Source organism: Squalius cephalus (genome assembly GCF_949319135.1).
Source record: "Squalius cephalus genome assembly, chromosome: 15".
Lineage (NCBI taxonomy): Eukaryota > Metazoa > Chordata > Actinopteri > Cypriniformes > Leuciscidae > Squalius > Squalius cephalus.
Genome location: NC_137136.1, coordinates 25,118,543 through 25,136,353, shown reverse-complemented (window position 1 = coordinate 25,136,353; position 17,811 = coordinate 25,118,543).

Genomic DNA, 17,811 nt, shown 5'->3' with positions numbered 1-17,811 from the left:
TAGGGCTGTCGAGTTACTGATGTTAGTGCACCTGTCGCTCATATCATTTTGTTATTGCAGAACTTATTAAGAACAGGAAAAGATACCATGGTTGTATCTTTCAACAATGAACAATCATAATGACAAAAAAACAAACTTTAAAAAACAACAACAAAAAAACAAAACATAAATAGCATGGGTTTGCGTACATCATAATATTAGATTATATACACAGAGGAAAAAAGCACAATGACGAGGTGTTTGTTTGCTATTTGTAAGCCTGAAGGATAAAACGAGAGTTAAATTCAACAAGAAAAAGAGGAAACCAATGGAGATTTAAGCGACTTTTGCTTGTGGGCGAATATTTTTGCATATAAAATGAAGAAATTTAACAACATATTCAAGAGATAACGATTTGGGGGTTTCGTAATAAAAAATAACGTATCGTAGGTTTCGTAGCGTCATTTCTGGCAGGTCACGTTAGTCAGCTGATCCACGTCTACCTATAGGAATATGACGCCTATCACTGTATTCATATATAAGCTCCTTCAGTATTATCAGTAGCTATTGCGTTTCTCAGGAGCTAATTACCCTCCTCCATCCCCACCTCCTCCTCTCATTAGTCAGGATTTGGCATTCTGATTCCCTTGAATCAGAAAAAATTCTCGAATTATGTTGTACTTTAAAATCTTGAATTAATGATATCTGCAATACATTCATGCTGGTTCTGTTTTGTTTACCCTGGGGGGGGGGGGGGGGGGGGTATTGCTGTTCTCCCTGCTCTTATCCATGCTATGCTGCATGAATGCGCAGGGAGTTCTTGCCCAGAACAGAACCATACCGCCAATCCAAACTGTATGCTAATTGTCAATCGTATTCGACGATAGTGGTCCTGACAGAAATATATTTAAAGATAAAACTGTGGGTCACATTAGTGGGTTAAAAATATAAGAACTTAAATCAACCCATAATTTATTGGTTATACTACAATCACAAAATAAATGGGCAGCTGTTTCTTTAAGACCACAAAATGAGCAAGTTTCGTCAATATCAAGATATTTACAGATAGATGAATTAAACCTGTCGTTCATATCTTTTAAGTTGTTGCGCTTGTGATAACGTCGTGGGTCACATGATAACGTCAACATGGCGGATGATTTACGGCTCGCATTCATACTTAACGAGATCAGGCTATAAAGTACCTAATTGAAATTAAGTACCTACTCAGTGAGTATGCGGTTTCGGACACAGCCCCAGGCTGCCTGAGAGTACAGCTGCAGCTAATGAGACCAGCAACAGGCTCTAATAGTGGGTGTGAGAAACTGTTGATTGTGTGTGTGGCTGAGGAAAGGACGTATACCTCTGTGAAACAAAGAAAATTAAGTTGTTTTGAGCTGAAGAGATTTAAGTTGTAAACCTTTTTGTTTGATTGTTAAACACACCTGCATACTGAAGAGACTCTAAGATTATTATTCACGTCGGCACTAATGATGTTCGACTTCGCCAGTCGGAGATCACAAAAATAAACGTTAAAGAGGTGTGTGAACTTGCAAGTACGATGTCAGGCACTGTAATTTGCTCTGGCCCCCTTCCTGTTCACCGGAGTGATGAGATACTTAGTAGACTGTCCTCACTCAAGGGCTGGCTGTCTAAGTGGTGTCCACAGAATAATATAGGCATAGACATAGACAATTGGAAATGTTTTTGGGGCAGACCTGACCTGTTGAAAAGAGATGGTATTCATCCCTCCTGGGATGGTGCTGCTCTTCTCTCTAGTAATATGGCACATAGTCTTAGAGCTCAAACATGACTTGGGGCTCAGGTCAGGAAGCAGACAGACTGGCTAAACCGATCATCTGCTAGCTGTCTCACGTCACTGAGGTCAGATAAATCCCATCACATAGAGCCTCTTTCACCGAAATATATCATCATATAGAGACTGTGTCTGTTCCCCGAATTAGGAAATACAAAAAACTCCCAAACCCATTTAAGGGTAAAAATGTAATCGATGTTCAACAAATAAAAAATAGATATAATACAGATGAACAAATGATAAAGCTCGGGTTGCTGAATATTCGATCCCTTACTTCAAAAGCCCTTATTGTTAATGATATGATTACAGATTATAACCTAGACATGTTGTATTTGACAGAAACCTAAAACCAGACAATTACATTACTTTAAATGAGTCCACTCCCCAAGATTACTGTTATAAACATGAGCCTCTTCTGAAAGGTAAAGGGGGAGGTGTTGCTGTAATCTAATTATTTTGAAGTGTTGGTAAATGATAAATCGCGCTTGACATTTGTGCTAGCTACTGTATACAGGCCACCAGGGCACCATACAGACACTGTATAAAGATTTTGCTGATTTTTTATTGGAGTTAGTACTGGCTGCAGATAAAGTCCTAATTGTTGTTGATTTTAATATACATAAAGATAACGAAAAAGACGCATTGGGATTGGTATTTAGAGACATTCTGAACTCTATTGGAGTTAGACAACGTGTCAGGACCCACTCATTGTCATAATCATACTTTAGATCTAATATTGTCACATGGAATCAATGTTAATGCCGTTGAAATTCTGCAGCAGAGCGATGACATCTCAGATCATCATCTATTCTCGTGCATACTCCATTTAGCCAAGGTTGCAAAGCCGACTCTGTGTTACAAATATGTTAGAACTATCACTTCTTCCACTAAAGATTGCTTTATTAATAATATTCCTGATCAGTTTCATCTCCTCAGCATCCCAGATAGCTTAGAAGAACTCGATATTGCGACAGAAACTTTTGACTCTCTCTTTTCCAGCACTTTAGACACAGTTGCTCCTTTGTGCTTAAAGAAAATAGTCCAACGCCGTGGTACAACGAGCACACTCAGGCCCTTAAGAGAGCAGCCAGAAAAATGGAGTGCAACTGGAAGAAAACAAAACTAGACGTTTTTCGAATTTCGTAGAGAGAGAGCACAATTGCGTAAAGAAAAGCCTTAAAAACTGATAGATCTACTTATTTTTCGACTCTCTTAGAAGAAAACAAACACAACCCTAGGTATTTATTTGACACAGTAGCTAAATTAACAAGAAATAAAGCTTCTACTTCTGAAATTTCTAAAGAGCATAGCAGTAATGACTTTATGAACTTCTTTACTTACAAGATTGATAATATTAGAGAGAAAATTATAACTATGCAACCGTCCAGTATCGCATAAGGCAGTGCATTGTAGTCTCCCTGAGGAAACATTCCATTCATTCGTTGCAATAGGAGAGGAAGAATTGTCTAAACTCGTTAAATCATCAAATCAACACCATGTATGTTAGATCCTATACTGACTAAGCTACTGAAATAAATGTTTCCAGAGGTCATAGATCCTCTTCTTAATATCATTAATTCATCTTTGTCACTAGGATATGTACAGAAAACTTTTAAGCTGGCTATTATTAAACCTCTTATTAAAAAAGACGCAACTTGGTCCTAGATAATTAGTCAATTACAGGCTGATCTCAAATCTACCTTTTTTGTCAAAGATACTAGAAAAAGCAGTATCCTCACAACTATGTTCCTTTTTAGAAAGAAATGATATCTGCAAGGATTTCCAGTCAGGATTTAGACCGTACCATAGTACTGAGACTGCTCTCATTATAGTTACAAATGATTTGCTCTTATCATCCGATCGTGGTTGTATCTCTCTATTAGTGTTACTTGATCTTAGTGCTGCATTTGACATCATTGACCACAACATTCTTTTAAATAGACTAGAAAACTATGTTGGCATTAGTGGAATTGCACTAGCATGGTTTAAATCATACTTATCTGACCGTTATCAGTTTGTAGCAGTAAATGAAGAGATGTCTTATCAGTCACAAGTTCAGTATGGTGTACCACAAGGCTCAGTACTAGGACCGCTGCTGTTCACTCTGTACATGCTACCATTAGGAGATATCATTAGGAAACATGGAATTAGCTTTCTCTGTTATGCTGACGATACTCAGCTTTATATTTCTTCAAAACCTAACGAAACTTACCAATTCACAAAATTAACGGAATGCATAGCTGATATAAAAAATTGGATGACTAGTAATTTCCTACTTCTAAATTCTGAAAAAACAGAGATTCTAATTATTGGACCAAAAACATCCACACATACTAACCTAGAATACTGTCTAACACTTGATGGCTGCTCGGTCAAGTCTTCGTCGTCGGTTAGGAACCTGGGTGTGCTGTTTGATACCAATCTTTCATTTGAAAGTCACGTGTCTAGTATTTGTAAAACCGCATTTTTCCATCTTAAAAATATATCTAAATTACGCCATATGCTCTCATTGACAAATGCAGAACAATTAGTTAATGCGTTTATGACCTCAAGTCTAGGTTATTGTAATGCTTTACTGGGTGGTTGCCCTGCACGCTTAATAAACAAACTACAGCTAGTTCAAAATGCAGCAGCTCGAGTTCTTACCAGAACCAGGAAGTATGACCATATTAGCCCGGTTCTGTCAACACTGCATTGGCTCCCTATAAAACATCGCATAAATTTTAAAATATTGCTGATTACTTACAAAGCACTAAATGGTTTAGCTCCTCAGTACTTGAGCGAGCTCTTAACGCATTATAGTCCTTCACGTCTATTGCGATCTCAAAATTCCGGCCAGTTAATAATACCTAGAATATCAAAATCGACTGCTGGCGGTAGATCCTTTTCCTATTTAGCACCAAAACTTTGGAACAGTCTTCCTACCATTGTCCGGGAAGCAGACACACTCTGTCAATTCTGGGAAGCAGACACACTCTGTCAGATTAAAGACACATCTCTTTGACCTAGCATTCACATAATACATTATAGACTTCTATAATTCAATGTTAGGTTGCATAGATTAGGTCAGCTGGAACCGGGAACACTTCCCATAAATCCTGATGTACTTGTTACATCTTAAGAAGAATGGCATCTACACTAATTTTAGTGTCTTTGTTTATCCCGAGGTTTTCCTGCAGCCTGCCGGATCCAGGCCGTATCCAGATCTGACGAAGGACCTTTGCCTGGACCCGATGACAACGCAGTGCTGAAGTGCCAACTAGTCTCTCCCTATGGAGGATCCCTTTACCACTCATCAGATAAAGCGTTGTCGGGAAAATTCGTTACGTGTACCTACCCCGAAGTGACAAAATAAAATAGGAAAAGGAAACACCAGTACTTTGTTTGAGCTTGGTTTGTAGAGAATTACAAACCTGCGCACATATATTCAAAAGCACATAACTATAGAACCCATTCTTAATGCGCATGTGAACGCCATCAGCGTTTCTCACAGGTTCGCGTTTAAAGTCTGTGTAGAGAGAATGGTGTCATCTTAGCTGCCCCTAATTTAATAACAAATGTTGGTTGCGACGGAAGCGAATCAATCAAAACTAACTTTAGCTGGAAAATAACTTTATTAAAGAACCGCTATAAAGCCAAAACAATCTCTGTTACCTTAAATTATACGATTATCTCTGTAAAGCTGCTTTGAAACAATCTACATTGTTTAAAGCGCTATATAAATGAAGATGACTTGACATGACTTGACTACTGCAACTAGCCCACACTCATCTGCTTGGGGCACACTCTAGTAGTGGGTGTGAGAAACTGTTGATTGTGTGTGTGGCTGGGGAAAGGACATGTACCTCTGTGAAACAAAGAAGATTAAGTTGTCTTGAGCTGAAGAGATTTAAGCTGTAAACCTTTTTGTTTTATTACTAAACACACTTGCATACTGAAGAGACTGTTAAAGCGGTGTTTACTGGGAACTTGCACAAACTAAAGATCCTGAGCCTCTCATGCTGTCACAATGTGTATTGCAATTAAAAGCTGTGAAATTAATAATGTGTCATTCCACTAGTCCAGGGGTCTCCAACCTTCAACATCAAAAGAGCCATTTTGGCCCCTTTGCCACCGAATAAAATTCATGTGGAGCCACAAAACCTATTTGATCCCTAAAATTAAGATAACACGGCATACAAAGTTGTATATCCAGTTATGCTATCTATACATAAAATAATAATAAAGTTTGTTGCATTTATGAAATTATAGAACTACGAAAAGAAAACTAGCCTATTGACATTTTATTGTTTATTTGTGACAAAGGAAAACACCAAACCCAAACTTGTAAAAAAAAACAAAAAAACACTGGTTTGTACTTTCAAACATATCACATAATGCAGGGCTGTTTGAGTCCTTCCTATTTGTGGAAAATAAATAAAATAAAGAGCAGCACACTTTAAAAATAAAATAAATAAATAAAACATAATAAACATATTACGGCCAGTTTATGTTTAATTATGACTGAAGCTCATTTCATTGTGGCGTCATCCTCTTTTTTTCTCAGTCATGTAAAGCAATCAACCGTCGAGCCTGAGCATAAAACACAACTCAGCTATCAAAAAATCACAATTACTGCGTGGTGCGACATGCAGCAGCGTGCGGTGACCTGTGGCGCATGTAGGATGTGATGCATATTTTGATCGGCAAAATATTAAAACATTTTTTATTTGAATGTAACAAGATCCCTTTGATCTGGAAAATAAGAGGTATTTCATTGGGGGAAAAAAATACACAGACCGCTGCTCTAGTCTAAAAGAAGAATGTTATGGTATCAAAATTCCATATTATGCCCTTTTTACAAGATGTCAAATAAGTCTCTGATGTCCCCAGAGTGTGTATGTGAAGTTTTAGCTAAAAATACCCCACAGATGTTTTTTTCAGCATGTTAAAATTGACACTTTTGGAGGGTCCCTTTAAATGCAAATGAGCTGGTGCCTCTGGCACCCTTTCAAGAAGAGGGCGGAACTTCAAGAGCTCGTACTTCAGTTCAGTGTCAGGATAATCTCATCTCACGGAATGGAATGAAAATGTCAGAACAGAAACTACTAGCAGTGTTCAGTTCGAACCGGACTCGGACAATGATGCCTACAGAGCCAGAGAATATATGCAGCATGGAGATAGAACAGGTATAGTTTAGTTTAATTACGGTTATAACTTATTTGTCATCTTGCTTTTATCTGAATTGATGGCCAAAAATGTACTGATAAGTTTTATAAAGTTTATTGTACTTCACACAAAAGATGAAGCATTTGTTTTAGTCCAGAAAATCACTGTAAGAGCTGAGTAAAACAGTACAAAAAGTGTGCATTAAAGTCTTATCCATAAACTCTCTCTCTCCCTTGCATTATCATCAACATACACAGCGAATTACACAATAACACTTATATACAGACCTTTTCAGTGGGTGCTTGATAAACTGGTAAACTTTATATCCGTTAAACAACTCTGAACTGTAATAAAGTGCGTCCTGTCCCTTTCATTACTGCCGTGACCAGTATCGCTCCGGAGACTGTAAGATGGATCACGAACCCAACAGTTGGTACAGATCCATCCTCGAGTAACAACTTTTTAGCAAAGCCTGCCTTGTACAGACCCTCGTTCACAAAGCAGTCTGGTATAAAATGATTTGCGCAAACATAAACGCATTTAGGAAGATTGGGGGTGCATTCCCTTCAAAAACAAGTAATCCACTGCGTCTTCAGCGGCTCAGATTTGTACGTCAGTAAAGATCAGTAAATGACGACTGCTGTGTTCATTCTTACATCCAACAACAAAACACCTAAATCGCTTAGAAGACATTCTTGTCCACAGCTGCTCCAGCGTCGAAACAATGGTGGACTGTGTACAGCTCACTCAGGGCGGGTCTATGCTAATACGGCAGTGTCAGTCAAAAGTCATGGGCGGGGCTTGTGCAAATCTACGTCACTTTGCCCAGAATCTGAAAACGGCTTGTTCTGAGACACTGCTTATGATTCATGGGGATTTTTATCATTATAGTGTGGTTGTGTACACATACTGCCAACACACATTTATGTTCAAACACCATGCAAAAGTGAATTTATAGGTGCCCTTTAAATAACAGTGTGATCATAATGCTTACCAAATAAAGAGGGAAAAACAGAAAGTGAAAAAAAAGCTGCATTAATTGTGTTTCTTTTTAACATATTATACAGCCTTATTTGAACAACTTCATAATAACTTTATAAAGGACATATTATTTATCTATTATAAATATGTATCCTATATACACGCACTAAGTTCATCATGAGGGGCCACCAACAAATTTGTCTTATATATCACTTGCTGTTGTGTTTTCTGCCCCACTACTAGTTTTGAGTAAAGCAACATTACTATAATCTATCAAACCTCTCTGTCTCCAATACTCCACACAAGAGTGGGTGGTTGTTTCGCACTCCTATCTGTTTGTCCTTTCCCTTGGGGCCACTTTGTGTCACTGGAGTCACTCCATCACCCTATAGCCCGACTCTGTGCATGGCAGCTTCTGTCCAGACTGCAGGGGAACAATCTATACAGATGAGCAACTGAAGAGCGCTTTGTGCTTCACAATGTTCTTTTTCTAGATACTAAGGTTAAATGCAAGCATATGAAAAACAAACACTGAAATACTTTGCACTTAATAACACAGAGGTCTTGCCTCCATTGTGAGTGCGGTTTGTTTGGGAAGAGCATAACGTGCATTATGCATTGCAGAATTGGATTGACTTTGCCTTTACAGTGAGAATGAATAGACGAAAGTCAACATGAGTGCTGGTCACAATAGCCATGACTCACTAAAATGAACAAGCCACTCAGCGTGTCTTTATTGCAAAGCTACAAAAGCTGGCAACATTGTGCAAACAAGGTGTGTGACCTTAGAGTTAAGCCACTCCAGGACTGTGTGTTCAGGAAAAAAAATTTTTTTTAACTCTTTAGAACAGTGGTTTTATGAATATATGTAAAAATGTAGAATTATGAAATAACGAACTGTTACTGTGTATTCCCTATTAAAGCTCACTGGTTGGTTGTGTGAAGAATAAACCAAAAATTCATCTACTTGTCATATACAGTTACTTTAGGCTACAACAGATTGGATAACTGGTTATCAACATGGTCGCTAAAAAGGACAAATGCAGATGTTTCTTCATCTACAAGTAAGGATAAATCTTCAGCAAAGCATGAAATCAATTAGACTAAAACAAACAAAGAAAATGTATTGACTACCTATATCGCTAGTCTACACATGTGTGGGAGGGGAGAACAGGAAGCTATGTTCTGTGTTGCTGAGATGAAGCTTTACATTTTTTAGCTTATTTTAGCTTTACTTTACATTATTTAGCTTTACACATCATTTTGCCGGAATAAGTTTCACGTCAAGCCTGATCTCCATTTGCAACTTCCTTCTCTTCAGCCCGACATACAGTGCTTGTAAATGCTAAACAGCACCAACCTTTGCATTATTAGGTGAGTCACAAAGATTTTAGTTTATAAGGCCTAATTGTCTAATTGTTATGCGCCACAGTCTCTTGAGGCTTGGTCAGGCCCGGTTCCACGGGGGTGCTAAGCCCCCTTAAATGAAAGCAAAAGAGCACCCTCAGTTGAATCTGTAATAATAGGATATTGTCAAAACAGATTTGGCAAACGCTCCAGTGCGTATTTGTGTTTGCACTCTGGGAAGTGTCAAATTATTCTATTTACAACTTGCTTTTGCAGTGTTGAGCAATGTAGCCACTGTGATAACTATCTCCATTTCTAGGTCCTTGTTAACCAAATTCTTGCAGGTGGCTGCGGAAACGAACGTGTTTGGTTGTGTGGGCTGCGAGTTGGAAAAGGTTGGGATCCACTGCTTTCATTCAACTGAGCACTATTACTTAATAATTTGTTCTTGTTAGGTAATAGCAGTTACTAAAATGTTAATATTATGTTACACATTTGTTCCTATGTAGTTATTCATTAATGACGGAACAGTATTCTAAAGTGTTACCTTTTCAAGTACACATTTACATGCTGTTCCAGAATTTACTGTGACCCTACAATGGCTGTTGTCTCTTGTACAATCTTGTATTAAACTCATGTCTAGAAAAGGTCACATTTCATGGACAGGAAATGTGCAAACAACTGTTAAATGTGTTGATTCAGACAATTGATCTTCTCGTGCCAAGTGGAAAGAGGGTATGTATGTCCGATAACTGCGAGACTAGCCATTGGGCGTTTAAAAGAGAACTTCAGAACTGTTCAGGTGGAAAATTACATGTTGAAAGAACAAACATTTATGGGAAAGGCTATCGATCATCGTTTCAGTGCAATAAAGTTTTGTTTCTTCTCATAATTAGTGATCAATATTGATCAGCTCCTATTTTGTGGATTGAGATAGTTTCTTAAATGATTGTTCTAAATAGCAAATGTTACAGTTTAATGCGTTTCATTTTCTTCTTTTGGTGCATAGCAGAGTGAAAGATAGAAAGAATGAAAGAAAGGATGGAGAAAATGCCCTGGAGCCAATCAGTTGGGTCCTCAAAGGTGTTACTGTGTGAATTGTGGACAGTCCAGCCTGCTAAATTGTGTCCCTTCTGTCATGAAAAACTGTTCAGAAACACTCACAGGGAACCCATTTATTGTAGCTGAGAATGGGATTACAGTACAACAAATATTAGAGCCCCAAGCCAAAAAGTATGAAATGTATAATTTCCTTCAGAGGTAATACATTTGGATTACATTTTTGGATTCAGCTTAACCAGAATCGCATTATTGCTCATGAGAAAGCCAAAGTGTTTGCAAATGTTCTCTTCAATTAAAATTAGACGTCATCCAAAAAGTAAAGAGTTGTCCTTGTCTCTAGCTTTGCCTCCACTCATGGTTTATTTGACTTATTCTTCCAGTCCGTCCGCCCATCTGTCTGTCTGTCTGTCTGTCTGTCTGTCTGTCTGTCTATCTATCTATCTTTATTGAAGAATGGTAGGGGTCCACCACAACATATGAATCATCTCTTAAATGGAACAACAACACACCATACTATCCAGATGTCCAAAAGCTTGTGTTCCAATTCAGATTTTTCAGCACATAAGGGAAAGGAGGTCAAAAGTTGAACAGAAAGACCAGGGAAGAGAGTGCAAGATAGATGTCTTCATCCACAAAGAATGGAATTAGACAGATTGCAAAATGTCAGAGGAAGCTGAAATGTCCCTTTTGGTTCTGTTTCGATGTGGATTATATATCCTCTGGCTATATCCTCTTTTTTCATTCAACAATATGGAATGCTAATGGAGAAAAATATCTACGTGCAACATTAACACAAGACAGATTGAAATTTAAGCCTTTATTCATTGTTAAATCATTGTTGCTTACACAGAAAACATCAAATATGGATCTCAAAACCTCAAATGTCATGATGTTGCGAGAACCACGTATGTTTTGTGTTCATGGGTGTTTCTCGATCAGCTCTTTAGTTCAGTAGTCATGGCACTGATCAGGGAGTCGGCCATTTTAAGAGCTGTCTCAATCGTGTACTGAAGTGTTCGCTCCCTAAAAAATCTGGGAGTATCGTTGCTCACTATGTTCCCTTAAGAGCAGAAGCATGAAACATAAATCACGTTATAATGATATGCGATAGACGTTTCGTAAAAACAAATGGTTATTTAGTGATATATATTTCAGCAAAACTTACATCTAGACAGGTACTGAACATAATCTGGCTAACTTTTATAATTTTATTTATGGCTAAAATGTTGCAGGTGTACAAGTACTAATCAAAGTATTTATCGTAATATACTTTAAATGAAGTTTTATGTAACAAAGTTCGGGAGGAGCATGTTCAGGTAATCATCCAATCAGGACAAGAAGAAGCCAGTATAAATAAAGCCTTCCCTTACCTCCTGTCTCATGACAAATTTCTCAGCATCCCGCCACCACCCCATCACCTCACATTCGGCTGGATAGCTATGATCTATACATTCATAGGGGGGAGTACTCTGGGGTCGGGCAGAATTCCGAGCTCGGAGCCCTCCCCCCGGACAGCAAGCCAAATACGCATTATAATTTTACATCAGATTTCATTAACATGTGAACTCGTGAAAGGTGCATTGTGTAATATTTAGGAGGATCTGTTGACAAAAATGTAAATATCTTATAGGCTACATAACTATGTTTTGAGTGGTGTATAAAGACCTTACATAATAATCATTTTGCGCTGACATGTTTCTACAGTAGCCCTAAACGGACAAACTACTACAGAGCGCGTTTCTTTGTGCAAAGAAGCTAGCTAAAGTCAGCGAATAAAACATTGACACAATGATGAACAAATAACAATAATATTCGCAATAACATGTTGTTTTACTGAATAATTAAGTAAACATAATTTCTTTGTAAAGAAACCTCATTGCTTAACTGGCTACTCTCGGCTGTCTCAGACAACAACATATTTTCCTGTCGGCCACCGTAACTTCTGTTGATTGCAATCCGTAACCTCATCACTAGATGGCGCTAAAAATCACACACTGCACCTTAAATAACATTAAAAAAATATGTATTTCTGTTGTTGTTTATAAATACCAGTAGTGACGTTGTATGCAGCGAGGACATTGTCATATCACAATCAGTGTCCCAATTTGTATAGTGAGTCAGGCTCCTGCAGTCCTTACCAATGCCCGAATTTTTGAACATGATATGCTGATTCACAACTTAGAGTTCTAGGAATTTGATTTAGACACACCCCATGTCGCTATAGCTGATGTATGTGTGTGTTTTGATTTGATTTGAAATTATTTGTTTTAAGCTCAATTAGGCTTTTAGGCTTAATATTTCATCTGTTCATCATACAAAATGATTGTGTTGTTTCAGAAGAATAACAGTCATGTCGCACTGATTAATTTCACACTACCTTTATGTTCTTGAAACTTTTGGGCAACACTGACTTCAATATGAAAAAAGACAAATTAAACATTTATTCAAATTATCTTATTTTTTTGTTCTGCAGAAGCAAAAAAAAAACACAAAAAAAAAAAACCCATATGAGACTGAAACAACAGGGTGAATAAATGATGACAAAATTTCAGTTTTTAACCATCATGGAACAGAGCATGTTGACATATCAACATCATGAATGTTTAGCAATTTTTGCTTGAATCAACCCGAACATATTTGAAAACAAGTTGTAGGTATTACAATTTCAACTAACAGGTCATGGATATAATTTCAGGGGGTTGTAAAAGAGACCCAGTGCTCTCACACTGAGATCGATACAGTGTTTCTGCACTTTTAGCATCATCTCGGGCTGATAATAACTGCAACTCATGCTTCCTGTTGCTTCAACAGCTTCTACTGTCTTCATTTGCTTAACATTGTTAGACTTATTGTTGTCCATTCCCAGAAACATTACAGAAGCCACAACAGTAATGCATTCTATTCACAGTAATTCTATTCATGTGTTGTTATGTGTCTAATGGCTGTTTGTGTGTTGCAAAATCAATGCCATAGAAGCAATTACTTGCAACTGCAAGTGTAACTTCACAGATTTTGTGTCGTGAATGAATTACTTGACACACAATACAGTATTTTACACCTGAATATATTTCTTACACAGAAAGACAAACAGCAATTGCATTTTGTCAACTGAAAAGTTAAATGTAATGTTTATGTCAGCACTTCATTTACACACCAGCTCATTCCATTTTGTTCACATAAAGGGGAATGTACTTTATTATTTTTGGGATGACACACTGTTCATAGACTAAATGCACTCAGCATGCCACAACTGCATTTCATCTGCAAAATGCTCACTTTTTGAATTACATATCCATTTCATCCACAGAAGGGGCTGTGTTGTGTCAAGATGTTTATTGTCCATTTAATTTAGTTATTCAGAATTTCATAAAATGTATTTTTTTCCGGAAAAGTCATTTTGTAAGATTCTGAATCCATCTTTTTTGTCAATGTGGAAGTAAGCTGTTTCCTGTGAATGTGACTTCCAATTAATTTGCAACTAGGAAAATAACAAAGTACAATGTGATGGTGAGTTTTACACTGGCAAGAATCACTCACAATTTGGTTGCATCTTATATAAATTTTAGAGTATATAGAATCAATTAACTGCTTTCTAAGAACAACTATATGATATTCTTATAGTTCACTTCAGAATTAAAATTTCCCGATAATTTACTCATCCCCACATCATCCAAGATGTTATAACTAAATATAAATATTATAATAACTATATTAGCGCCAAATATATAACTATATTAACAACAAACGATAACGTTCAGTTAATAATAAGCATGCGCTGCAGTAATATCATCTGCCGCTTTAAATGCTAGAGCTCTTTAATGCAATATGGATTTTGTCTGCCTGTCAGTGATTGTATCGTTCATTAAAAAAGCGATTCCAACAATATTGTTCCCGTTTGTAGTTCATTTATCTTATAGAAAATTAGAACAATTATTAAAATTGTATCATTATAGTTGGTGTGAACAGGCATTTAGAATTATATTTTGGTCTTTTTTCAGCATTCTGACTGTTTCCGACAATCATCTGCTATTCTTGTTTACACTGTTGATTAATCAGTCATGTCCTCACTATCATCATTAGAACCGCTGTCTTCTGGTGTCCTTCCATGGCCATGAAGATATATTCTTCTTGATAGCCCTCATACTTTGCCCATTGACATGCACCCAGAAGCCTCTGAGGGATCCCTGTGGCAAGAGGGCGGGTGGTGACAATGAGGCCGCAGTTTCTCTGACTCACACACTCAAAGTAATTGCTACTCTCGCATGCCAGCGTCCTCATACCCACTCCAAATGATGGACTCTGCCACTGGATTATTTAATGAATCATGTTGCCATGTTTTCGCGGAGATTGTTTTGGAGTGTTGAACGCTGGCTGCTCTGTAGGACTGAAGCTCATTGCTATTCATTATGCAGTTGTTGTTCTGTTGAAAAGCTGAGAGGAGATGTTTTAGAGGCCTGCAACCTTGACCACAGGTTAACCAAAGCCAAGAGGCAATTATCAGAAAGACAATAGCTCTTTTGCACTGTGTGAGAAGTGTGTGAATCATTTTATGAAGAAAACCTAATTAGTATTTAGAGGTTAAAGGTTTGGAACAAAGTTATATAAATGTGTAATATAAATATAATAGACAGTATAACACTCTGTCAATTTAAATCTAGATTAAAGACTTATCTCTTTACACATAACAATCTATCACATTTCAATAATTCAAATCTCTTAAAGGATTGTTAAGCTGTATAAATTAGGTCAACCGGAACCTGGGAACACTTCCCATAACATCCGATGTACTTGATACAACGTAAGAGGCATCAACATTCTCATCCTGAGGTTACCGTGGGCAGCCGAATCTGGTCCATATCCACACCAGATTGGGGGGCCTGAACATGGAGATGACCACAACAGCGCAGAACGTCAACGCCGGAGAACATGACGAGCCCTAGAGACAGATCCCCTGTGAAGACCTCTTCAAGTAGACAGCCATCAGCACAGATCCTCAGTGAAGACCGCGAGAACCAGACAAGTCCTCTGCACACCTAATGGCCAGCTTCAACTCCCCTCCCACCAAATGTTGCCGTAATATATCCCGATCATCAAGCAGAAGGAACTAGATGAAATATTCTGAATTATATCAATCCACAATCTGACTTGTGATGCAGCCTGGAATTAAACCACACCATGTTCATTTGTCTGGCCAGAAAAGACCTGGACCCCCCGACTAGCCTGGTTTCTCCCAAGGATTTTTACTCCATTTCTGTCACAGATGTATTTTGGGATCTTTGCCACTGTCGCCTTTTGGTTTGATTATTGGGGACACTTAATATTCATATTCAATATTATTGATTTGCCTGCTCTGACACTATTGGATGAGAACTGAACTGAGCTGGATGATGACATCACTGTTTTCTCCAGAGCTGCTTTATAGACGAATTGAACTCATTCCATAATTGATGAACTTTACATAGCCATGGAACCGAACTGAATCAACACTGAACTGATTTCAACTGAATAATGACTGTTTACTATTGTCTTTTTAGAGCTGCTTTACAGCAGAATTTAATTCTGTTTGCATCGCTGAATGATTTATTTGCTGTTTATCACTGTAAAGCTGTTTTTAAACAATCTGTATTGTACAAAGCGCTAAATAAATAAAGGTGACTTGACCATATGGCTAATGATAGTAGAAAATTATTATAATAACTATAATGTCAGATATCTTGTGCATTTGGTGTCAGGTTATGGAGATGATCCTAACTACACATACACATAATTTCAGGAAGGGTATAGGAAACAATACAATAGCTTTTAATGCTGATCGTTTTAAATGGAACGTGTTGAAAACTGCAATAAAAGTATACAACAATCAATAGTAAATGAATAAACCACATTGTACAAAGGATATTCTAAGAGTTTATTTCTTCCCAGACAGCATGTGTACAGCTGTGAGAATAAGACTGTGTAAATGTCAATCAATGATTTAAATATGATTTTCTTTTTCATTCCTACAGACAAATTAAAACATTAACAGTGAATGTTGGAAGTTATTCTGATGCTCAGCGCAGTTTGCCTGACATGGTTGTTCTTTGCAGAAGATGGCTTCAGTGCGAACATTATTGGATCAGAAAATGAATTCAGTGTTGTACCCACCTGGAAGATTTAAAACATACCAACCATATATCGCTGAACCAACTCTCAGTGAATTGTAAGATATATTTTAGACATGAGTCCAGTTTCCTTGGTATTAGTACTAAAATCAACTTGGAATTTAAATCCACCCATAACTTCAAAAAGAATAGCCTGTTATGATGTTATACATTTGTTCTAATAATCCCTCAAGAGAAAACCATTATAACTGATCATTATAAATCATTGTTCATTTGCTTTGTAGAGTCTAGACTCTCAAACACAAGTGGATGTTTATATACACACCATTTTGAGGAGTAGGTAATCAAGTCCACATCAAACCCACGATGAAAACACACAGAACTGCACTTTAAAAAGAGACACGCAGCCTCATTGAGACTTGAAACGTAGCATCCTTTCCATTTTATGACTCATGATTACACATGCGTCATTCACTGACAATAAATAGGTTAACCAAATATTTCTGAGCAAAGTATCAGACGTGGAGTTTGTAGCTAATAAAACTAAATGCTAATATTTTGAAATACTGAAAACAAAATAAGTATAGAGTAAAAAAGTACTTACAAATCATTTGCAAACTATTAGTTTATAGTTAATGAATAGTTTATAAACCTTAGTTGATACATACTATATACAAATAGTGATTTATTTTTTAGCCTAATACATTGCTAAGTTGAAATATATATAAAGTGAGTATAAACTATTTGGACTGTGATATTATTATTATTCAACCAGGCAGAAGTAATTCCTAAGCTCACAGAAGATATAAGCTTGAGGCTGATCATGTGAACCAGGCTATACTGCTTTTACCTGCATCCCCACGATGGAGTCAATCCTCTCGTAGACAGACTGAGTGGTTGCCTGAAGTCTTGTGGAGAATTGTGCCTTATTTTCTCATAGCCGGGTGTTCAGTGGGTGTTCTGCATTCAGTGAGCAAAGGATCGGCAGAGGCGGACAAATTGAATGTCTTTCTCTTTTTTTTTCTTCTCTTTAATGTTATATTCAGTTTCTGTTCCATTATCTTACATATGCTACAGATGTAGTATTGCATTCCATGCTATGAAAGTGTATGGGAAACAGGGTCTGTTTACCAAAATGGAAAAATAAGCATCTTATAATCAAGGCATTATGAACAAATTGCCTGACATGCATTTATCATCTAAAACCATGATCAAAACTATTAACTAGTTGCTTATTGGCATGCATTTTACTATGATATTGGCTGTTTATTAGTACTTATAAAGCACATATTAGTGTATGACCATATTCTACATCCCTTAATCATACTCAATTCCTAAACTTAACAACTACCTTACTAACTATTAATAAGCAGTAATTAC